This window comes from Ascaphus truei, chromosome 10 (genome assembly GCF_040206685.1).
Source record: "Ascaphus truei isolate aAscTru1 chromosome 10, aAscTru1.hap1, whole genome shotgun sequence".
In the NCBI taxonomy this organism is placed as follows: Eukaryota; Metazoa; Chordata; class Amphibia; order Anura; family Ascaphidae; genus Ascaphus; species Ascaphus truei.
In genome coordinates, this window is record NC_134492.1 from 16,912,316 (window position 1) to 16,938,705 (window position 26,390).

Below are 26,390 nucleotides of genomic sequence, written 5' to 3' on the forward strand. Positions count from 1 at the left end.
CGGTTTAAGGACACTCACTTTAAGTACACTCGTGAGTAAGGACATATCGCCCAATAGGCAAACGCCAGCTCACGCATGCGCATGTCAGCACGGCCTGAACAGCAATACCTGCTCCCTACCTGTGCGCAAGCAGGGAGACTATAGAGCCTGTTACAAATGTGTTATTTACATCAGTTATGCACGTATATGACGATTGCTGTACAGTACATGCATCGATAAGTGGGAAAAAGGTAGTGCTTCACTTAAAGTACATTTTCGCTTTACATACATACTCTGGACCCATTGGGTATGTGAATGTGGGGTATGCCTGTACATTGTCACAAACCCAGTAGCTCTCATTTTTGACAAGTACAGTATATGTAACACAACTATCCCACCCGGCTCTACAGAGATAGGGTGTACATGAATAACAATGTATGTTGTGTTCTGGGACAGGGTTCAGACCTGCTCATTGGAGTGTCAGCTCATTGGTTACCTCTTATCTCAGGGTCTTCTTTGCGTGGGATAAGGCCAAGGCTGTTTGGAGAGGAATGCAGGAACAATAAAAGAGAGGGCGCCAGGAACTTTATGGTATTTCTTGGTGTCCAACAGTTCTTAGAATCCCTTAGAACAATGGATAGGACATTCTGCTATATTGTCCAGAAGACTCAGCATACAGAACAGAGTATACAGCATTTAGTATACAGTAGTCAGGACAGGTTTAGTGAGCACAACAGAACAGGGCATTCTGCCATATAGTAACCTCTCCCCCTCCAGACAGGAGTTCCATGCAGGCAATGGAGAATCTAGGGCCTCACGCATTTCATTTAACATAGAGTAAGGTGTCCACCACCTCCATGCAAGAGTAGCCTCTTTTGGTTAACTAGCTCTAGGACCTAGACATTTCAGGACGCTCATCCCTGTCTGTTAAATCAAGGCCAGGAGGGTTTTCCTTCTCACCTGCCTGGCTGTCCAGCTGACTCTATTGAACTTGTGTTTCCTGGGAGTCCCTCTATCATAGAAGGATCTCCTGAAGCAGAGAACTCATCTGGGGTCCCTCCCCCCCTGGATCAGTGTATGGAATCAGTTGGGTTTTCCCACCCCGGTGTCTGAGCACCCCCCCTGGGTAGGCTAAGACTCAGGAGGACTCAGAACAGCACTCAGATTAGACCCATTCAAATTTGGAGGGATCACATCTTTATATAGGAGGAGGAGTCAGATATTCTTCCCCAGTAACTGGGCAGAATTAAATGTAGCAATGCCCTCATTCTGTCATGTGATTCCAACTGCTCCCAGACAGGCAGGTGCCTGAAGCTGCAACATAATAGATACAAGAGAGGGCGTGATCTCACATGTACTGCCTTGTGATGGTTTAACCCTAGCATTGCCTGCTGTTACCAGGACTAACATGCACGGTTTAGAGCAAAGAATATAGCAGGGTGCTACATATACTGGTGGGTCTGGGTTTTAAGGCTACAGGGGTGTTGTGTGTGTCTAGTAGCTTCCCTGAAGGAGGCTGTGTTTTCTGGACAAGAAACAAACACTGAGAGATGATGTAGTACTGTAAGTATCTTGCAAGCGTGATTGAGCTTGAGGGATATCAACCATTTCAGAATATGTTACAATAAAAAACGATTACAAATGAAGCACAAAGAGTAGCGCTCCAAAACAGAGGTTAAGTGGTTAATATTTATTCTTCCAACGTTTCGCTCCAACACAGCAGACCTTTGTCAAACGGATGTGGAGCGTCCTGCACTTTCATTTCCGCCAGCCGGGGCTCAGCGGCCATCTGATCGCTGTTGAAGGTAAAGTGAATTGTCTTGTATTTTATTAAATAAACTCATATAGGCTTCTCGGGGTATTACTACTTTAAGGTCACAAGCAGCTGCGATGGGACTCCAACTGACTTTAAATGATGAAATGTTTGTATATTTTATTGTAATTGATGTAAAAGAAATCCAAAAAGAAATTGCATATGTATGTATCATTTTTTAAATATTTATTCTGAATTATTGTAACCCTTTCACTGAGCAATGGGCCAGCAGTATATTCCCCAGCAGCTAAAGCTTTAGCACAGAACGGCAATAACCTCTTGAATAGAGAAGAGCGAATCCGGCCAAATCCGTTCCCCGGATTTTCTCGCATTTTCCCCTCAAAATCCGTTTTGCGGTTTAAAATCCGCAAACGGATTTGGTCGGTTTCAATCCGGCCTGATTTATAAAAAAAAAAAAAACGCCATTGGATACAATCTGTTGACGTATTTGTAGACTCCAATCCGCGGGTTCAACAATCCTTTACGCGGATTCTTAATAATCCATCCACGGGTCGCAGAATCCGTGGAACGTGTTGGTAATAATAATAAAAAATCAAGACGCGAAACGCCCTTTTTGAGATTGATCCGCTGAAATCCTGAGACCAATGGAACCGGCCGATCCGCCGCGGGTTCAAATCCATCAAATAGAATTCGCCCATCTCTACGCTTGAACAGCGGGCAGCACACAGACAGTTACAGGTAGTGTCTGCGCCTGTATTTCTCTTGTATTGGTTGAACTGGAACTGCTGGAGCTAAAATTATCAGTGAGACCATTGCTATGTGTTTTAATGATGGCAGAAGTAATCCTGCATGGACACAAACCATTAAAAACATTGTTATACTAAAAATAACAGCAGCTGTGCAGGCAGGGACCGAAGTGAATTCTGAATCTCCTCATGGATCACTTAGGAAACTCAGGTATATATGTCTTCGTATTCCCCCTTGGCTAAAACAATTACAAACAGTGTACATGTACCAGAAAGCCTAACTAAGAAAACAGGATAAATGTTTTTGTTTTTTTGCCGCAAATGTCTCATCAGAGCTCCCACATCTATGACCAATTATGTGTTTCCCGTGATAGAACACCATGTATACTGTATTGAAGACTTAATGAGTGACCAGCACAATCCTAGCAGTACTAACATGGCACAATGTTCAATAAACAAACAAAAAAAGAAGATTCCGAACAGTAAAATTCACATAATTACATAGGTTTCCAGGAGAAATAAATCCAAATGGAAATGAAAATATAAATAGGTTCCCAGGAGAACAGATTACTGCTTTTCTCATTGACTCCGTTATCCAAATGTAACCTCATTTAGTTGCATGCAGAACATACAAAATTGGCATTTTAGCTAAGCCACAACAAAATAAATGTAGCCATCTAAAGAAAATTCCTGCAGATAGAAATATACCTCTGGTGATAAGGGGAAAAGTTAGCAGTTTATAGACCCAGCGAATCAGCATTTGTTTTGTAATAACATTTCCTCCCTTTACAAGGAGGTTAATTTACAAGACTATACGATTTCATTATGTATATTATGCATTGTATGAACTCGAAGGCTCACTGAACCAAGCAAATGGAGCTGTTATTGGACCAAACATATACGAGATTGAAGTATAATAAGCTAAGTCTTTCTCAGACTGATCAACTGCATCTTGAATGCAGAATCTTGCTGACACTGCATTAAATATATTGAAATTGGCTGGCAAGACACTTAAAACCTCGGTTGTTCCTGCGTTGATATTAAAAACCTACTGTAGTACAAGCGCTGAACCGGAAAGCAGAGAAATAATTGTGTCAAATTAATCTCCGAAGTTTAGAAAGCAAACAAACAAGACCTTTATATGTCAGTTTCAACACATGGTTTCATTTTAATTATATGGCAAATTAAAAATGTTTGCGCGTATGGGGCAACCAAATAAGCTGGGTGAGAAAATAAACATAAAGTGTTCACAGCTGAATTAACCTTTTTTTTCCCGAAAGTGTAATTATTAAACTAATGCTTACATTGTACCCCCTATGGCATCAAAATGATTAATCAAATTGTGTACCTTTTCTATTTGCCTATATAAATAAACTGTTTATGGGAATTAGAAGGAGTGAGGTTATCAGAAGAAACGGAAGGAATTGTTTTGATACTTAAATAATAATATCTTCCAAAATCCTGATATCCATCAGTTAGCTAAATCATACTCCAAACCCTAACAGGGGTGGATTGGGCCGCCGGGACACAGGGCAAATGCCCGCTGGCCCTGTGGGTCCATGGGGTGGTAAGATTGTTTGGGGTGTGTGTGTATAGTGTAAGGGGGTCTTGATGGTGGTTAACGAGGCCCCCGTCTCTCCCCCCACAACAATTAAATCGATTGCAGGGGGAGAGCGTGACCTCCTCCTGCAGCGTCTTGTTGTCATGGCAACCCCGACATCACACGGCGATGCATTGCCATGACCATGTGATGTCACATGGCGATTCGTTGCCATGACAACACAGCATCACATGACAGACACTGTGTCGTGGGAGGCGGGTCAGTAAAACAGATGTTACCCGGGCTAAAATCTGTCTCCAATCCGCCACTGGTCTCTTATAACGCAGAGGAACCTGCAACATGGCATTTTGCTTTTCCCCCCAGCAGTTTCAGGGAAGATGAGTCTGGCTACATCTGTACTTCCGACCTAACTGACTAATTAAAGTAGCTGCAGCAGTCCATGCTGATCGCCATTACTTTATTTTTACTTACTTTGAGACCTCTTCTTGCCCTGTATACCCGTACGATAAAAGAAGTCGTGTTTTTTAACACTAGAAAAACTATAAAAGCAACACATGCTCAGGGGGGAAAATACTAAGTAAAACTCATATAGGCCTCTCATGCAAAGAAGGGCGGGTCGCTTTGTTGGTGAGCGAGAGGTAGAGATGGGCGAATCCACCCAAATCCGTTTCCTGGATTTTCTCACATTTTCCCCCCAAAGTCCCTTTTGCGGTGTAAAATCCGCAAACGAATTTGGTCAGTTTTAATTCGCGCAGATTCATGAAGAAACGCCATTGGATCCAACCCGGGGACGGATTTGTCAAATCCAATTCACGGATTACTAAATCCGCCGATTGAGTTCTACAAATCCGTCCGTGGGTTGCGGAATCCGCGGAGCTTATCGGTAATAATAATTTAAAAAACCCGCAAACCACGAATCACCCTTTTTTAGATTGATCAGCTGAAATCCGCGGACCAAAGGAACCGGACGATTCTCTGCAAATCCAAACTCGCCCAAACAATTTGCTCATCTCTAGTAATAGGTGGTATGAAGCCTTTTATTGGACCAACAAATAGCTGATATGTTACTAGCTTTCAAACCTCTCAGGGTCCTTTATCAGGCTGACCCTGAGAGGCCTATATAGTAACAGAGGGAGAGGGAGTAGATGGTATGATACCTTTTATTGGAGCAACAAGTTGATACAGTATGTTACAAGCTTTCCAACCTCTCAGGGGCAGGGTTACCCGATGAAGGACCCTGAGAGGTTGGAAAGCTTGTAACATATCAACTACTTGTTGGTCCAATAAAAGGCGTCATACCCCCTCCTCCCTCTCCCTCTGTAACTATATTGGCCTCTCAGGGCGGCTTGCTGCTTTAAAATGCACTGGTGTTGATTGTAACAGACTTTAAAAAATAACAAGTCTATTATGATGTATTTATCTTTTGTTTAATTACACCCCAAACGTGTTTCAAAATCTTTACGACCTATTAATGTGTAGGAGGTGTCGTCTCTCAATTCATCCTATTTATCAGGAATTTGAATGTACTGGGTCATGGCTACAAAAGGTTAGAAAAACATAACACCCGCCATTTCAAAGTGAAAACGCTCATTAAATTGTTTTTTTCTTTTAGAAATGTGGTTCTATTTTATACTTGCTTTTGAAGCTGACTTCGTACATAACTCAGAATGGGGGCATGGCGTCTATTCATCAAACACTGATAAGTGAATGTCTGCACAAAGCAGGTTTGCCGTATTTATTATATTAGTACGCTTGTTTCGTTCATAGGCCTACAGAGCTACAGTATATAGGCCGGTAGCCATTGTTAGATGGAGGGACGTTAGGTATGTTGGGGGCAGTGAGGGTGGGTGATGTGGTTAGGTGTAGTCGGGTGGGGGGCTTGGCTTCCTGGTGGAGAGGTGGCAGGGGTTGAAGCAGCAATAATTCCCCTTCTTTTTTCTTTCTTCTTATGTTTATATGCAAAGCATGTGGCAATGTGTAATTCTACATTCTGACCTAAGCTGGCAATCGTTTGGTGCTCCTGTTATACATCTGTAAAAATCTTCATTGTGTGGCTAACATAATGGCTGCCTTCTGACTCTATGCTGCATAGTGTGAAATGCTGCAGCTGATATATAACATTATATTACGAAGTGTAACACATTATTGTTACAGCATCCAGAGTAATAGACAGTCTGCTGTTTGGAACACAGCAGCAGATCTGTTTGTGATACTTTGTTGCCAAAGTGCAGAGCTCAAAAAGGTGTGTGTCAAAGCCTGTTTCAAAAGAGAATGTAGATATAGCTTTCTAAATGGTTGCTGTCCGGTAGCAACCAAGGAATGATCAGTGTATTAAAAAAATCATTAAAAATGGCATTAGGAGTTAAAACAAATGTAGACAGTATTATCTAATACTACAGCAGGGGTGCACAAAATGGGGGGCACAAGAATTTCTAGGGGGGGGGCGCGGCGGTTACAGAGGCCCCGCGCCCTTCCCCAAGGCATTTAAATAAAATTCTGGTGGAGGCTAGAGGCCTCTGTAACTCCCTTACCTGCTCTCTGCTGGCTCTTCAGCAACATGACGCCACTGCAACGTGGCATCAAATTACGTCACTGCAACGTGGCGTCAAATTACGTCACTGCAACGTGGCATCAAATTACGTCACTGCAACGTGGCGTCAAATTACGTCACTGCAACGTGGCATCAAATTACGTCACTGCAACGTGGCGTCAAATTTACGTCACTGCAACGTGGCATCAAATTACGTCACTGCAACGTGGCGTCAAATTACGTCACTGCAACGTGGCATCAAATTACGTCACTGCAACGTGGCATCAAATTACATCACTGCAACGTGACATCAAATTACGTCACTGCAACGTGGCGTCAAATTACGCCGCGGGGTCACGTGACGAGACACATCGCCATGGAAACTCATGTCAAATGGCGCTGTGGGGTCACGTGACGTCACATGACCCGCAGCGTCATTTGATACCGGGTCGTTGGAGAGGGGGGGCACGAACGCGGCGGCTGCTAGTCAGGGGTGCTCAGCTCAGGAAGTTTGCGCACCCCTGTATTACAGAACTGATTTTTTTTTTTTTTAAAACATAGGATTTTTAACGTTTTGCGGCTTTAACCCAGGGGTGGGCAACTCCGGACCTCAAGGGCCACCTACGGGTCAGGTTTTCAGGATAACCCTGCTTCAGCACAGGTGGCTCAATCAGTGGCTCAGTCGAAGACTGCACCACTGGTGCTGGAAACGGGGATATCCTGAAAACCTGACCTGTTGGTGGCCTTTGAGTTTTGGAGCTACACCCCCCCCCCCCCCAATGGGTTAACCCCTAATATACTTTACTCCCGTATGGAACACAGTGAGTAGAGGCGAGATCTGACATTGCAGCAAATCAGGTGAAAAGTGCATGCAACTGAAATGTGAATTGTGTCATTTGTATACATAGATCATTTTTATTGATGCCAGATTTGTATGTCGTCAAATTGGATGCTGTTTTCTCCCGATTGTACTTTGACAATATTGGAGTTTAATGAGTACAATAGGTCCCTATGTCCTTACTGACTTTAATAATTTGTGCTTAATATAATAATTTTAATCATCAACATTTCTTTGTGGTGTTATTTATTTTATAGCAAGTACAGGCACTCAAATGGATTTGGATTTGTTACCAACAAGGTGCTTTTCAGATGGAGCATAATGTCAGCACAATTGATACTCCCAGTGCAATACTTAACATCCAAATTAACACAAATTCGAGAAGTCTGCCATTAAAGATGCAGGCCAAGGTGACTTTTTTATTTTTTTACATTTTTATTTTTTTAATTTAATATGTGTATCAATACAATCCAGACAATGATCAGTAATTAGCTAAGTTGCTGATCGATCCGTTCTCCTGTGATCGATCGGCGGAGATTCGGCTCGGGGGTTCACTAAATGGCTGCAGAGGAGTACTGACTCAGTATCTGTGACTTTGTAAATGGTTGCTATAGAAACAAAAAAGGCTTGTTACATTATAATACATTAAAAATATCATTCAGAGTTGTTAAAAAAAAATGCTACAGGTATTTTCTCACAGTACAGAACTGATTTATTAAAAAAAAAAAACCATGTAGGATATTGCTCGGTCTGCAGCTTTAAGATGCTGTGTGCTATATATAACTCTATGATAAATTAAAATGTTTTTGTATTTGGAACCTCTGGGCTCAGGGTTCTAACTGAATTTGTTTTCAGTAGTTTTGTCTTTGAGAATGTCTTATTTCCTTTGCAGGATGTGTTCTCAGTTGTGAAGCAAACTGCAACGGGAGACCTACAATGGAAGCATTATACAGCTGATTGGGACCATTCACGTCTCATTTAGAGCCGTTAGAAGGATTACTGTTGCACAGATTTTGCTCAATCCTTTTATAGGACCATGATTTGTGATTTTATTGTTTTTGTGTAATGACTGTACTATTATTTTTAAGCTACTAGATGTAACTCATTTGTATGCAATAAAAAAATGCACTAATCATTTTGACGATTCTTTCGTTTATTATTTTTTTTGTTTAAACTACCACAAACTCACTTATACTTGATAAGTCATAAGAAGGGACAACTTTGGAATAAACAATGTATCCTCTGGTTCCTTCCCTGACCTCAGGTACGCCGTCCAAGGCTCAATTAGCTCAAATAATGATTCCCCCCCCCTCCCAACCGGTTGATCTTTTTCTGTTAAAGAGTTTATTTCTCATGATTGTGTTGTTTTTTCTTGTTGTGTTATCAGGTTGTCTTACAGAAATGTAAAGCATACCAACAGTTAATGCATGCAGTGACTTAGTGCAAATATGAAAAAGCACTCGCATAGCTGACACACTCTGAAAAGTCTCAGACAGCTGACAAAGCACTGCTCCCCGAAACGTGGAGTCTCTTCAGCCGAGTGTGTCAGCTATGTAAGTGTTCTTTCATATTTGCACTAGGTCCAATTATCTATTAACTGTTTGTATGCTTAACATTTCTGTATACGCACGCTTCAATACAAATGGTATTTTTTGAAGACTTGTGTCCTTCTCATCTTTATAAGTTTAAGATAGGGATCTTCCCCCCGTGATTGTCTCACTATATCATGGAGTCATTGAAGGATGTTTCCCATCAAGGTTGGACATTGAGACTTTACCCGGCCTTTTCTATTTAAAATGTTTGTGCATATAAGTGTCTGATTATTTGATAGATTATTGAATTTAAAAACCTGTGGTTTTAAACTCCCCCAGTGAGAGTGCGCTTATTTACATTATATCAGACTGTCTTAGCCATATGTTAGACCAGAATTTCCATGGTATCTCTCTTTGGCTTCTATTGGAATACCATAATAAAGTAATAATTTCCAATGAATACGCTGACAATGCAGTGTGATCTCTGTATTTTGTTATGTATTGATCATCCCATAAGGCCATCAATTGCTTTAAATACTTCCTTGCTTATTTCTAAAACAGATGAAAGGGAATGTGATTTGTTGCATATACTAAAATCCCTAGAGTACCCGAAGAGCACACAGAGCATCGTTTTCTTGACCTCTTTCCTGAAAGAAACCCAAGTTCATCCTACAAACTCTGGATGGAAATTATTATATGAACATTTTTTAAAGTGGCAGTAGCGTAACATAAATGTGCAAACATATATTACATAACATATCTCAAGGCGGGTGACACAGGTTATGGTTGAGAACGTTGTAATGTGACTAGGTTGATGTTGGATGACCCTGTCAACAGAAGACTGTTGATGTTATTTGGATTGAGAGGAGACAGAGGAGACAGTTATACAATCAGCAGAAAGAGGTTTCAGACTTTTAGGCCCATATTAATTGAAGGGTGCTAAACTTTAGCACTTCTTAACTCCAATCAATCTAAATGGGAGTTAGGGCGTTAGGGCATGCTAATGCGCATCAACCTTTAGTGAACATGAACCTTAAAATGCAGGTAAGTAAGATACTCAGTTTAGCTCTGAACTTATTAACCTTCTTTTATATTGAAATAAGCTGGAATACGCTAAATTGATTCAGAAATGTGAATCTCTGGAAAACAGGTTTGAGACGTTTTATTATAGATTGTATGATAGATTGTATTAGATTTTAAGCTCCTCGGAACAGGGACTCCTCTTCCTAAATCTTACTTTTATGTCTGAAGCACTTATTCCCATGACCTGTTATTTAAATGATTTGTTATTAATATGATTATCGTGTATTACTATGGTGAAGTGCTATGTACATTAATAGCGCTATATAAATAAAGACATACAATACAATTATAAGCATTCAATGTATTTTTGCTCCAATTTAGGAAGGAATAAATATTACTAACTGTGGATGTCCATTTTTTGTCATTTTTTTTCATATTACTCAATAGTACATATGTATAAAGCTCCAATAATGATTTTTTTTCTCTTTAAATTGATGTTGAAAGTTATACACCTCCAGTATTACGGCCCGAGGAAGCTGATCGGTGGAGAACTGTGCACATATCCATTGCAGACCTCTCTGGCACTGAAGGGATTATTGACTAAAATATCCGTCAAAAGGATGATCAGGAAACATACTGTAATTTAATAATCTGACATAATGTTGAACTTCGAGTTCAAAATATAAATTGTCTTTGTGTTTTCTTGATGCCTTGCATGGTTTGTTCTCAGCATAAGTCATTTGCTTCTCTTCCATGTATACAACATAACACCTCACCCTTAGTTAATCAAAATGATATTATGTTAGCTAATACTCGTCGATGTGTTGCAATAGTATGACTTCTGGTAGGAACAAAAGGTGAAATATCCAGCTGACTGTATAAACAGGGCAGGTTCAACCAAATCCGTGAACGACAATGTGCATGTGACGCCTCCAGCAGTGAAACGGCTAAACAAGGTGGTACAATGATTGTTCACTTCTGTCTTCATTAGATGGTGAATCAAAATGATTTAAATCAAGGATGGCCAACCCCAGTCATCAAGGGCCATCAGCAGGTCAGGTTTTAAGGATATCCTTGCTTCCCCACAGGTGGCTCAATCAGCGGCTCAGGCGAAGACTTAGCCACTGATTCAGCCACCTGTGCTGAAGCAGGGATTGATTGAGCCATCTGTGCTGAAGCTGGGATATCCTGAAACCTGATCTGTTGGTGGCCCTTGAGGACTGGCGTTGGCCTCCCCTGATTGAAACCATGGCTAAACAAACTGTTGTGCATAGAATACAGTGTATGTCAGGACCATGTGCTTGTTTGGTAAAGGGAAATACTAATTCCTGTTTCCTAGATGTCATGTTTACTCCTGCAAGCAACCGTATTAGCCAAAGGAAAGAGGAGTAAATAATTTCATACAGTACATCGCTAATGCAAGTGAATAGATTTAAAGCATCTCATGTACCCCGGCTGGGGCATTATCCCGATCTGATTACAAGACCATTCCATTTAAATATTTATTATAATAAAACTATCAAAGATGTAACAAGGCCAGTTTATCAAGCTCAGAAATTTGACCCAATGGGGAGTCAGTTATCAAAGGCCAAGTCGTTCCAAGATTTTGACACAACTTGCATCATTTTTTGCTTCCTCTCAGTTTATAAAAATTGTTCCTTGCACTGGCTGGAACTGTAAAGGATTACATCACATGTAATATAAATAAATAAATATATATATATATATATATATATATATATATATATATATATATATATGCAATTCTGTATTTAATAGACATGGATTTTTATAGTTTTAACATTTCTCACTGGAATATTCTAAATTCAAAGCCTCCAACATTAATTATTATTATTTTTTTTTTAAACCCAATTTTTATTGAACGTTTTGAAGGGGGAGGGAATAGGAGCAGCAAATAAAAAGGGGACAGGGCAAGGGAAATGAATATACCAACACTCCTACATTTTGATGACAAGTGGTATAAAGAAATTGTGCCACTGAATTCAACACGTACTTATTAGTGATGTGTCATATCAACTACACACTGAGTTGCAGAGTTTGCCTTCATGCCTCAGCCCGGCTCTATGAGAGACTGTGCAATAAAACAATTACATTCTGTAATTTGCACTGAGTAAAAATAGCAATAATATCCATTTTATAGATAACCATGGAATCCCATTTAAATCAAGGGGACGTGTTCTTTGATACATATAGTGCAATTTGTTTTGCCCTAGGAGTGCACCACTTATGCCTTAATACATAGCATCCTATTTATCTATATATGTACAATTTAATTTATATATAGCGCTAACAGTGTATGCAAAATGACAACACAGGAAAAATAAAGTATGAGAAGAGCAGGAAGAAAATAATAACATAAGGCTAACGGAAAACCTGTCTTACGATATTTGGTGTATATTGGAAGACTTACAGACGCAGTAGGAGTTACATTGCATTTATTAAAGTCAGGGAGGTCAATTGCATCTGGAGTCAGTAGTGTAGGCATAAATAATGTAAAGAAATGTTTCTAGGTGTAAAACGTGAGAGGGCTGCAGAGGTAAAAAGGGGCAAAAATGGGTGAAGAGTAAGAGGCAAGTAGGGGTATAACGAGAGATCAAAGTTGAGATATTTGGAGCTGCAGAGAAGTGCCGCGTCTCAGAAGAATGTTGTTCATTTGGAAATGAATAGGAAGCCAGCAGAGAGATTTTAGGTCAGAGGCAGATATAAGTCTAGACGAGCAGGTGATGTTAGCAGCAGTACTTTGAACAGATGGTAAGGCAGAGAGGTGTGAGACCAGATAATATAATGTTACACGCATCAATATTGGAGAGAACGAGAACATGCATTATTGTTTTTAGAAGTTGAGCAACATAGGTTGTGTATCTTTGCAATATTGCAGAGGGAGAAATGGAAAGATGTAGAAACGGCATTTATATTAGGGCAGAAAGAGAGGGAGTTGAACGTTACCGCTTGGCCAGGGGTGCGCAAACTGGGGGGCGTGAGATTTTTCAGAGAGGGTGCGGCGGTTGCAGAGGCCCCACCCTCTTCCCTAAGGCATTTAAATTCAATGCCGGGGGCTCGTGTTAGGCCTCTGCAACCTGAGCTTACCGAGATTCATCTGGCTTCTGGACGTGTCTCCATGGCAACGTGGCATCAAATGACACTGCGGGGTCATGTGACATAATTTGACGCCGCACTAAGGTAATGGAGGGGGAGAGGGGCGAGCACCGGGGGAGACAAGGCAGGGGGGCGCAGCAACAAAAGTTTGCGCACCCCTGCCTTAGGCAATGCACCTGCGAGACTGGGTTGATAGTAGTGTTATTGACTGAAACGGAGAAGGGAACAATGGAACCTGGTTTAGGAGGGAGTACGAGGAGTTTCCGTCTTAGACATATTGAATTGAATGTGATGATGGGCCATTCAGGCTGAGATTGCTGATAGACAATCTGCTATTTTTGACTGGACTGCAGGTGTAAGGTCAGCTGTAGATAAATATAGCTGTGTGTCATCAACATAGATATGATAGCTGCAGATGTCAAGAGAGGGAATAATGTGCAGAAGAAGAGAGTGGCTAACTGAGGAAATGTCAGAAAGAATGGAGTCGTTTGCTGGAGATTTGGCAGTATTGAGGCCATTAGATACTTGGGAGAGTTTAAGTTGAGTCTGCTTTGCATGAACATGATTGGAGAGTCTCTATTCGGTTATGGGAGTTGGAAAATTAAGTATTTGTACAGATAGAAGGCAATCCAGAAGTTTAGAGGCAAAAGACAAGTGAGAGACAGGGGGATTGTTTTAGGCAAGCTAGGCTCACAGGTGTCATTTTTGAGAAGATGTCAGACAATAGCATGCTTAAAAAGAGATAGGAAATTGCCAAATCAAAATGATGAGCTAGGATAAGGACTAGGGTAGAACTGAGATGTTTAAGGAGATGGGAGCCTACGGGGATGAGACTGCATGTGGTGACATTGAGGTGAGGAGCAGCTAAGACAGCTGAGACAGTTCTTCCTCTAACTGGAGAGAAGGCATCAAAGGTAAAAGGAGGACAAAGAGGATTTCGGAGAGCTTTCACTTACTGTAGCTCTTGAAATAAAGTGCAACTTCTTGTGGTGTAGAGCAGGGGTGTGCAAAGTTTTGATCCTGCGCCCCCCTGCTTGCTCACCTCCCGGCTCGCACCCCCCCTTTCTGCTCGGCTCCGGCATCTAATGATGTAGCGGGGTTATGTGACGTAACGTTGCCATGGCAATGCGATGTCACGTGAACCCGCAGTGTAATTTGACGCCGGGTTACCATGGCGTCGCCGAAGACCAGGTAGGAGAAGCTGCAGAGGCCTCGCGTGGTTTCCCAGTATTTATTTAAAATGTCTTGGGGAGAGCGCGGGACCTCTGTAACTGCCGTGCCCCCCATGAAATTCTGCTGCCCCCTGGGGCGCACACCCACTTTGCACACCCTGGTGTAGAGGAAGGAACTGGAATCTTTTAGAGAAAGGGTGAAGAAGGGAGCTTGGGTTAGATTTCTGTATGTTTATTAGAGAGGTAAAGTAGCGCTCTTGGCAAGAAAAAAAGCAGATCTAAAGCAAAAGTGGAGGAATTTGTAGTGAAGGTAATCAGCTAGAGAGTGTGACTTCCACCAAGAGTGGAGAAACTGTGTACCTATATTTAGCCAGGATTGGGGTTTGAATCACCATGGGTGTTGGCCTACCGAAGGAGCAAACTGGTTAAGAGAGGATGCACGGACAGAATTGTAAATGTTGATAAGGCAATTTAGGTCCGAGCCAAAGGATTGTAGTAATGAAGAAAGTTGATATTTTAGGCTGGGCTCCAAAGACTGGGGATCAACGCACTGTTTACTCTTTAGGGTTCCATGTGTGGATATATGCATCTCCGACAACATGTACTTTAACCCTACCATAGCCATTCTTGAGTGACAAAGAATGGTGGAGTATAAAACATTAGCCGGCAGAGAAAACATACAGCATCACTGATGTTGTTTATTATATTGTGTAAATATTTAATGAATATATTAAACAGTTGAGGTGGTTATTTATTTACAATGTACAGCTAAAGCATAATGACAAGAGAAGGGTGAATGTTTGGGGAGCATTTGGATCCGCAGCGGATCGGCCGATTCCTTTGGTCCTTGGATTTAAGTGGATAAATTGCTAAAAAGGGCAAATCGCATTTTGCGGATTTTTAAAATTATTGTTACCAATACACTCTGCAGATTCTGAAACCTGTGGATGGATTTGGAGAATCTATTTTGCAAATTCAGCAATCCGTTGGCGGATTTTTGAGAATTCACCATCGGATTGAGGAATTTGCGGATTGGATTCTACAAAATCCATCCACGGGTTGTATCCAATTGCAGTTTTTGATGCATCCGCGCGGCTATAAACCGCCCAGATCCATGTGCGGATTTTACACCGCGAAACGGATTTGGGCAGATTCACCAAATCTAATAGTGACTGATAGGAGAGCATGATACACTTAATTGTAAGGCAGCTTGAGTGCCTCAGCATAACCTTTCACATTTTGTTATGATTAGAAGGATAAATATGTACTGTATCCCTTTAAATAAAATATTACAGGTACCATTGAGTGGGTTTTCAGGTGCTATACTTTGATAACCCAGGTTTACAGGCTGTGTAATGCCACAGGTGTAAGCTGTAGGGAAACATCTGTGGATGGATAGGATGCTAAAAAGTGTCACATTTAGTTGTGCTCATATGCATGACATTAACCAGAATCCTCTTCTGCAGATTAACCCCTCCATGACACTAAACAATAGGGCAAACTCAGCTGATATTGGGTACCCATAGAAGACATATGGGTCCGTTGCCTTTGCTGTACTTCTAATTCATCACAATCTTATTGGGTAGGGAATCCTTTAGTCATCCTTAGTATTGCTTTTTACTGCAGTATGTTAATTTCTGGGGTGGTATATAATATAAGAGAGTGGTATAATAAACATGTGTTACTAATTAGTGCTGACATTTTTGGAAAACAGCCTCATGCATAAAACATATCGGATTCTGTAATAGATTGTGTCCTGTGACATCCACCGAGGTAGATTTGGTACCAAATTAGGGTTTTAACATTGTTCCTTAACCTTTTGCATTAGGGCAAAAAGACCAGCATGCAATTACTGTATGTCCCCTCTCACTTTATAGCAGAACACTTTTAGAAAGTGGCAAATCATAATTACTCAGCTGGTACTTCCCTAATAATGTTAATCTTGATGAATTCATTTGAAATTGCTATAGATGCAATGAGTATTTCCTCACTCCTAATTTGTAATTTAGCAATTAATTAATGTCCGGTTATCAAGTTCTACAATTGTTACATAATAGTCATGCAAATTATATCAAAATGCTGGTGGCAGAATGCTGAGCCAGTGTAGTGTATGCGATTCAACTTGGCAAAAACATTCTTCATTGAGTTGTAATAGTTACAATGCAATTAGTAAACTTGTTATCCTCCCCTCTGTAATTATTCTCAAGAGATTACAGTGCATATTGTCTACTAGTTTCAGACCAGTACTAGTGAGACATTAATGTGCCTCTTTATATGTTCTTCTTTTTTATCCCTTTCAACACCTTGATCACTGGAGTGGCCTGTATTACATATCAATGTATAGCCCGTGTAATGTTCATCTTAAAAGAGGAGTGGTTCATTGACCATGTCTTGTGACTATGAGCAACCCCAGTGGGAGAGATACAGATGTAGCAAGTTACTGTTCTCGACACCAGGGCTAGCTGCAGTACTGCAACGTCTGTGGTGCCGAAGGATTATTGCTGCAGGGGGTCCGATCAGGAAGCATGGACCACCTGCAGAGCGACCGGGAGCGATTAAGTCTTGGTACATGTGTACATGGGTTCCCCAGCTCACCTGAGTCAGAAAATACAGCTCCAATAGGTTACCTTGCCGCTGGGTTCATTTGAAGCTTAATCAGAAGAGGTAGATGAATGGTGCTGGTACATTATACTTTTGTCTAAAATAAGTGTCGGTACAGAATATGGTGAGTACTGAAACAAATAAGACATTGCAATCAACTGATGGATTTTTAATTATAAGAAAACATTAATTTAATTTGGTAACATAATTAAACACTTACAGTATCTGAAGCTCATCTGAAAAGAGAGAGAGAGAGAGAGAGAGAGAGAGAGAGAGAGAGAGAGAGAGAGAGAGAGAGAGAGAGATTGCCTCAATGCATAATACACAAAAGAGCACTTTAAATAAGGTTTGCTATATTTTTAACCAATTTCAATAGCGCTACTGTTAAATATCTTGCCAGCATTAACGCAACAAATTGCGTGGATAATTATTTATAATATTGACCCTTAACAACACTATGGAATCACACCCAGTTTACATTTTGGTTAGGTTGGAGTGATTACCTTTTTCTCTTTTTTTGCTTAAGTGTCTGTGTGTGTACATATAACATTTACTTTTAGACAAAATCTATAAGTGAAAAATACTTTAAGGTTCTATTTGATTATTATCTTATTGGCAATAACATTCCATTTCAGAAGACTCTGTCAGAGCATTAATCTCAAAAGTAACCTGAGCCATCCTTTGCTCTCCTCTTTCAAGCTTAGACACAGCTTTACTTAAAAGCTATGTCATGGCATCTAATTGGGCACCTTCTGTTCTGAGCAGACACTGCAAAGTATTTGGGTAGTGTTATTATTACAATGGTGTTTAAAAAATAAAATAATAATAGTAAAAAAATATTAGTGACGTCACGAGATATGGCCGCATTCTAGGAGAGTCCCGTGGACCCCGGCGTATAATTTAAAGAATAATCATCTTCCCCCTGACTTTTCCGGACCCAGCTCCAGCACACTGCAGAGCCCCGGAGAGCCTGATTCGGGCGATCCGACAGGCAGCTGTGGGAGACCATCCTGTGAGGCGCGGGCCCGACGGAGAGAAGGGGCGGTGAGGAACTGTGAGCCCCGTGAGGTCTGAAGCCGGGGAGTCGGCGACAGAAGGGGACGGAGTTCCCCCTGCTTCTGAAGTGAAAGAGACGCTCGCAGCAGCCTCCCGCGGCGCGAGCGGTGAGAAAATAAATAAATAAACAAATAAATAAATCCAGGATCAGAGGAACTGTGAGGGGGGGGGGAGGGGGGGGAACGCTGGGAGGAGGTGAGCGCTGGCATCGTGGCTGAGAGGGAGAGGCGGCCATCTTGAGGGGGCCCCACACGGAGGTACCAGCACCCCACAAAGTGCAGTGATAACAGAGTCCCTGCCTAGGGAACAATTTCCACTGTTACCAGAAGAACTGAGTCCCATATCACTGCAGCTGCCTTGACACAACACCACAGAATAAATAAATAAATGAATAACTTTGCCTTGCTCCCCCATAAGGACCCCCAGGTGCCTGCACCGTCCTCACGTCTCGCCCCCCCCTTGACCACCACCTTTCCCCTAACGTTTACGGCCCCAAGCAAACATCCCTAGAAGGGGGAACACCGCGGCAATGCAGTCGCGACAGAAAAAAGCCTCAACTCCGGCGGTAACTAAATACTTTCCGCCGGCACAGAGAAGCCCAGGCGCAATGCCTGACAACCAAGACGGCGCTGACGCACGCGGCTCCCCCACCTCGGCAAGCGACCGCCATGACCGTGGAGAGGTAATAACTAAAGCTTACCTGGAGGATTTTATGACATCCCTCCACAACAAACTCCATTCCTCACTGCAACAGGATCTCAAGACAGCCGTCACAGAGCTCAAGGGGGAGATATCAGGCCTCACCGAGAGAACCATCGAGACAAAACAGGGAGAGACTCTTCAGAGGCTAATGGAGGCCAAAGACGAAGTATTTCGGCTGGGGGAAGTGTACCTGGCCCCATTGTGCTTTCCCCCCTTCCCCTCCCCCCTCCCCCCCTCCCCTCCCCACCCCCCCTCCCCCTTCTCCCCCCCTCCCCTCCCCCTCCCCCCCTTCCCCTCGCCCCCCTCCCCTCCCCCCTCCCCCCTCCCCCTCTCCCCTCCCCCCCACCCCCCTCCCCGGCCCCCTTCCCCCCCTCCCCCACGCCCCTCCCTGCCACCTCCTCCCCCCCAGCCCTCCCCTACCCCAGGTGTCTCGCAGTAAGCAGACCAGGCATGAGTGCTCAAGTACTCTGTAAATATTAGCCCTGTTAAATGGTATGTGTGCACTGTAGAATGCAAATCCTCTGAACGACCCAATTGAACCAGCTACCTTATCCCCCCCCTTCTCACCCCCCTCCCCTCCCCCCTCCCCCCTTGCCCCCCTCCCCCTTCCCCTCATCCCCCTCCCCTCCCCCGCCCCCTCCCCCCTCTCCCCTCCCCCTCCCCCCTCTCCCCTCCCCCCTCCCCCCTCTCCCCTCCCCGGCCCCCTTCCCCCCATCCCCCACGCCCCTCCCCCTCCTCCCCCCCTCCCCTACCCCAGGTGTCTCGCAGTAAGCAGACCAGGCATGAGTGCTCAAGTACTCTGTAAATATTAGCCCTGTTAAATGGTATGTGTGCACTGTAGAATGCAAATCCTCTGAACGACCCAATTCAACCAGCCCCCTCTCCCCCCCCCCAATCCCCGCGCGCCCCTCCGACACCCCCCCTGGACCCCCTGGACCCCCACTCGGCCCACCCCAACCCCCCCGCCCCAGCCTCCTCCCCCCCCATGCGACCATCTCGCACCCGCCTGGGCACTCATCTCCCCCCCCCCACGACCATAAATTATATTGGCGCCCACCCACCCCACTAGCAGTCAACGAGATAAAATGGCGGACACGCGGGCACTTTATAGTAATAACACAACTTGAGGCGCCGCTGCCCCCCCCCGCCCCCTACGCTCCACGCTTGCCCCCCAGGCGCGGAAATATGCAAGCTCGGCACAATCTCCCCACCACCAGGCTCAAAAGTAAAAGCTGACATATAAAGGCCGTCCCACCCCGCAATAAAGGCACTACCAGAAACGACATGATGCAGACAGGAGCCACAAACAAGAGGTCGGCTAAGAGACCTACAGACAGCCCTCCTCTGTCAGCAAATTAGCCCTTCAGAATAGGCACTGTATAAGATAGCTGTGTGTTCATTATGGTTTATGCTTGTTAGAGTTAAAAAAGTTAAATATGATGTTAATGTCAAAACGTTTATCCAGAGGGACTCATTGTTATAACTGATCAGCCATGCGGGGAAACCACTGTTTGCGTTACCTGAATGTATGTTTATGCAAAAGACCAACTGTTCCACCCGATCATCACAGGCCATCCCTACCCCACTAAGGAGCACCTATCCTTCCCTCCTCCCCACCCCCCTTTCCCCACCCCCCACCCCCCCCTCTCTCTCTCCTTTTCCCTGTCGTCTATATACACACAGGGAAAATGATTTTGAAAAAACCACTCAGGGGTCCACACCCTCCTGGACGAGCCAGTCCGTACTCCCGGGTCTACCCCCCAAGGGCCCTAAGTCCGAATGCCGGTACGCAAACCCGGCCACACTCTATTGGGGGTGCCCTCAGGCCCCCATCCTCTATCTCTCTGCCTGCTGGTGCTGTTCCAGCAGTCCTTTACCTCTCCCGCCCACCCCCTCCCCCTCCATCCCCTCCCCCTCCACCCCCCGACACCGCTGACCCAGGTCTAGACAATAGGCCACCCTCTTCAGCTAGAGATGTACTTTCCTACCCCTCAGGCACAGTAATCAGTCACGGTCCCCCGGTTGGGAAAGGGGTGATCCGCAAAGACCCCTTCAGAGATAACAAAAATGGCTAGCCAGGCCCCAATCAAAGTTATCTCCCGTAACGTTAAAGGACTACAGAGCCATAGGAAGAGAAAGCTTGCTCTCCAGGAGATGAAAAGATCCCAAGGAGATATTATCTTTCTCCAGGAGACACACTTCACAGACCACGAGCCGCCTAAAATATTTAATAATACATTCCCGCTGGGCTATTATTCCTCGTTCAGTAGCAAGAAACGAGGGGTAGCCATTTTAATACGCCAGGGAACTCCATTCAATTTTGTCAAAAAAGTTTCAGACCCAGGGGGTAGATTTCTTGTGGTATATGGCTCACTAGCAGGCACGGCGATCGCCCTGGTCAACCTCTATGCACCAAACGAGAACCAAGCAGAGTTCTTGAAAACAGTCCTAAACACAATCGACCCTACCTACCTATCCTTACTGATAGTGGGGGGCGATCTAAACATGGCCTTAAACCCACTGGAGGATAAAACACTCCCTCTCAACCGCCCACATACGGTACTATCCCTAAAGATGGGAACAGCGTTTAGAGCAATTATCAAAGAATTTTCCCTAGTGGACGTTTGGAGATCTCAACATCAGGGCCAAAGGGACTATACCTTTTACTCCGCACCCCACCAGACATATTCTCGCATTGATTACCTCTTTACAACCAAGAACGTCTTGGACGCCTCCCAAAAAACGGATATAGGCCTGATCACATGGTCGGATCATGCCCCTATCTCTTTAACTCTCTCAGTTCCGTTCACAAAGTCGAGCGCATTTAACTGGAAACTAAACGATTCATTATTGAATCACCCGGAAATAGAGAGAGAAATCAAGACAGCCCTATCAGAGTACTTCAGGAACAACTCAGGTTCAGTCCCATCCTCAGCGGTACTATGGGAAGCCCATAAGGCAACCATCAGAGGTACTTTTATCTCCATAGCATCCCATAGGAAAAAAACTAAGGCAAAACTACTCAAAGACTTGACAGAGAAAATAATCAAACTAGAACAGCAGCACAAATCCAACCCCTCGGGGAAAATATACAAAACCTTAACAACAGCCAGAAACGAGTTGAAAAAGATCCAACTCGAGGATGTCGAAAAAGCCCTTTGATGGACTAACCAGAGATACTATGATAAGGGCAATAAAGCTGACAGACTATTGGCCAGTAAATTAAGAGGGGTACAAAAGAGGTCCCAAATAACTGCGATCAAGAATAGGTCAGGTCATATATTATATAATGACAGACACATTGCGGAGGAATTCACCAAATGTTATACCAAATTATACAACCTCAGAACCCAAGAGGAAAATAATAGAGCATCAAGGCTTATGGCAGTCTCGAACTATTTAGATAGCTGCAACCTCCCATCCTTGACGGAGAAGGAGAACGAGACACTTAATGGGAAAATTACAAAAGAGGAATTGGCAGATGCGGTAAAAGCTCTAAAACTATCCAAAGCCCCCGGCCCTGATGGATTCACAAACGCCTACTATAAGAAGTTTCTCCCGTCCCTATCTCCTTACTTACTGGACTTGTTCAACTCATTTATGGAAGGTGACCCCATACCAGCATCAATGTCTATGGCTAACCTAGCAATAATCCACAAAGAGGGGAGAGACCCAATGCAATGTGGGAGTTACCGCCCCATATCGCTGTTGAACAACGACCTAAAACTATATAGAAAAATACTAGCTAACAGATTAAACCCCATCCTACCCAGACTTATCCATAACGGTCAAGTGGGATTTGTCTCGGGCCGTCAGGCTTCAGACAACACCCGCAAAATTATAAATATAATAGACCCCATTAACCTTACAAACACCAAGGCAGTTCTCCTGAGCTTAGACGCAGAGAATGCATTTGACAGAATCAATTGGCTATTCTTAGACAAAACCTTACAAAAAATTGGCTTCAAGGACTCATTCCTAGAGGGGGTCCGAGCACTGTACCAAAATCCATCGGCGGCAATCAAACTCCCGGGAGGCACAGCGCAGAGATTTCCAATAACAAATTGGAAGGCAGGGCTGTCCTTTGTCCCCTCTCCTCTTCACCCTGACGATCGAACCCCTGGTGGCCAAAATACGCGAGAGCATAAACATTCAGGGCTTACCAATTGGAGATACAAATTACAAAACCTTGCTTTTTGCCGACGATATAATACTGTCTCTAATCCACCCTCAAACATCACTTCCCAACCTACATAAAGAATTGGTGGAGTTCGGCAAGATTTCGGACTACAAAATTAATAATGACAAATCAGAAGCCCTACACTTAAATGTACCAGAATCGGAAGTTAATTTACTGAAACTGAACTTTAACTATAGATGGAGTTCCTCATACATTAAATACCTGGGAGTGAATGTATCAGGCAACTACCAATCACTGTACAAATATAACAACCGGCCCTATTCGGGAAAATCAAAAAAGATCTGGACAAATGGGAAGACTAGCAGATCTCATGGATCGGAAGGATGATCTCGGTAAAAATGAATATACTCCCCAGATTGCTATACTATTTCCAGACACTCCCGATCCATGTTCCCAGCCATGAACTTAAGAACATCCAGAATAAAATGTTCAACTTCATCTGGAAGGGCAAAAGGCCCAGGGTGGCCAGATCGGTCCTCCTGGCATCAAGAGGAAGAGGGGGCCTGGGTGTCCCAGATATCATAAAATACTATTTAGCTGCCCAGTTGAGGCAGGACGTAGTGTGGAATGCAGACACGGGTCTCTATTGCTGGCGAGATATTGAATTCCACTACGTAAAAACGCCTTCTCTGCAGGCCCTCCTTTGGTGCATAGACAAGGGGGAAAAACCTCCCCGTAGGTTCGACCTTGGTGCCATCAGACACACCTGGGAAGTTTGGCGGAAATGCAGATCAAAGTTTAAACTAACTGCTCCAGGCTCGCTGCTTACTCCAATCCACAACAATCCCCATTTCCCCCCAGGATGTGAACCAAAACAGTTCGACTACTTCCGTCTGAAGGGGGTTAGGGTGGTTGCCGACCTACTGAGCGATGGAAGGCTGCTGAACTTCCAAGAATTACGAACAAAACACGAGGCCCCAGAACTGAGCCCATTTAAGTACCTCCAAATTAGACATTTTCTCCAAAAATTGTCCCCAAAATTTGAGTATCCTCCCCTCACCAACTTTGAGAGACTCTGCCGAACTAGTACACATCAAACAGCATTGATCTCTAACATATACGCTGGTATGGAGAGAACAGCAGGCCCCTCCACTCACGACTACATGTCCAAGTGGGCGGCGGAACTAAGTATAGACATAGATAGAGAAGACTGGGAGGATATATGGGACGCTGCTACAGGAACTTCCATCTGTACACAACAAAAGAGAATATCTACAAAATCATGTTCCACTGGTATCTTACCCCAGTTAGATTGAAGCAAATCTACCCCCTGGCCTCAGACCTATGTTGGAGAGGCTGTGGACAGAGAGGAGACATGGCCCACATTTGGTGGTCATGCCCAAAAATCCAAAATTTTTGGCTATCCAAACTTTAATCCAAGAGGTAACTAGCCTCACATTAGCCCCAGATCCACTGACCTTCCTCCTGGGCAGGCCAATAGAGAAAATTGACCGCCCAGTAGGAAAATTAATCTCCTCCATCCTTATCGCGGCTAGGTGTGCTGTGGCATTCTCCTGGAAAAAGATCTTTCCCCCCTCCATTCAGGCGGTTAAGAGAAGAATAGATGACGTAATGCTTATGGAACACCTGACGGCGTTTCTCAAACGCAAGACTACAAGTCACTACAAAATCTGGGAACCCTGGGAGACTCACTGACACCCGAGAGGATCCGATAGGAGAAACTATGACCACCCAGGCCACAGCCTGAAGGATGCCAGGGTCAGCGGCACAGGGAAGGGCCCCCCCCCATCCCCACCCCTCCCCCCCTTCTATCCCCGCCCTCTCTTTTTCAGACCTCTCGCTCCCCTGGTCACCCGGTGACCCAGAGGTCGTGCCACTCTTGGCGGTACACCCCCCCCCTCCAACATGGAAAATTTGAAAATCAAAGTGTATTAGGATACTGTGATGTGATATTTGCCTGTAAACTTGCCTGTTTCCTAATAAAAATGTTAAAAAAAAAAAAATATATATATATATATATATATATATATATATAAATATATGCACACAAAAAAGTCCCAATCGTGCAGACTGTCCAAATGAGGGTCTCAATTTAAAGATAATAAGTATCCATCCAATTCCTTGCTGTTTGTGCCAAAGAGGGGGCTCTGATCTCCCTCCAGGTGATCCAGAAGATCTTCAACAAATGACAAGAAAAGGCAAAGCGCACCAGAGTGAATAGCAAAAAGGTGTTTAAAAAACACACAACATTCAGTATATCACACACTCACATGTAATGAAGATTAAAATGAGTTCCTTGCAGTCCCGGTGAGAGCCGTAAGGTCCAAAGATATAATGCAGATGGGACCCAGTGCACTAGGTCCCCGGACACTATCTCTCAGCACATGGGAAAATGGGGAAATCAATGAGCAGGCTGATGAAGCACTTTGGTTTGAAATGCATAGAGGTCGTCACTGCTTAGTATCTCATGTCATCTTGCATACAGTGGTTTGGAAATCCCCCAGTCAGCTGTAAGCAGCTCAGCTACTCAGAAGCGTGTATTGGAGTTTTCCCCATCTGTGTTCGTGCGCGCAGCTGCGTGCTGGACGTCTCACTGGGGGATCAGCTGTTGAGTCTGCTCATTGATCTCAATTTCCAACTCGGGTGCAAGGCTTTAGGTCATGAGGTCATCCACTCCCAACTTCGAGCAATGTGAACATTCACAAACATTTCATAGTAACGCTACATTTACATAGTTACTGTACATGGTTACATAGCAACATACTGTATTACAGTAGATGAGGTTGAATAAAGACATATGTCCATCAAGTTCAATCTATGCTAAATTTCGACGACAGATACTTTTCCTATATTTGAACTTACAGTATATTGATCCAGAGGAAGGCAAACAAAAAAAACCCAGAGACATATCATCCAATGATATATCATAAGGGGAAAAAATAAACTCCTTCCTGACTCCAAATATTGGCAATCAGGTTACTCCCTGGATCAACATCCTTCCCATATTTCCTTATTTGGTATATCCCTGTATACCTTTCCTTTCTAAAAAGATGGCCAACCTTTTTGAAGATATTTATTGTATCTGCCATCACAGTTTCCACGGGTAATGAATTCCACATTTTAACTGCCCTTACAGTAAAGAACCCTTTCCTTTGTTGCTAGTGAAATCTCCTTTCCTCCAACCATAAGGTATGACCCCATGTTGTTTGTACTGCCCTTGGAATGAATAGTTCTTTTGAATGATCTTTGTATTAGCCCCCAATATATATTTGTATATAGTTATTATATCCCCTCTTATTTGCCTCTTTTCTAATGTAAACAAAATCTAATTTAGCTAGCCTCTCCTCATAAATCAGATTACCTATCCTCTTTATTAATTTGGTGGCTCTTTTCTGCACTCTCTTGTTCCATAATGTCTTTTCTATGGATAGTTGAAATGTTAAAAGCTTTCAAGCTTTTCAGAGTCCTACATCAGGTACAAATACATTTTGTGATGAGGTTAATTACGGCACAATAAAAGGTAGTTTTTATAGCAACAGTTAATATGTGGAGCAAGTAAATGGTATTACAACATTGAATCAAAAGTAATGGGACATT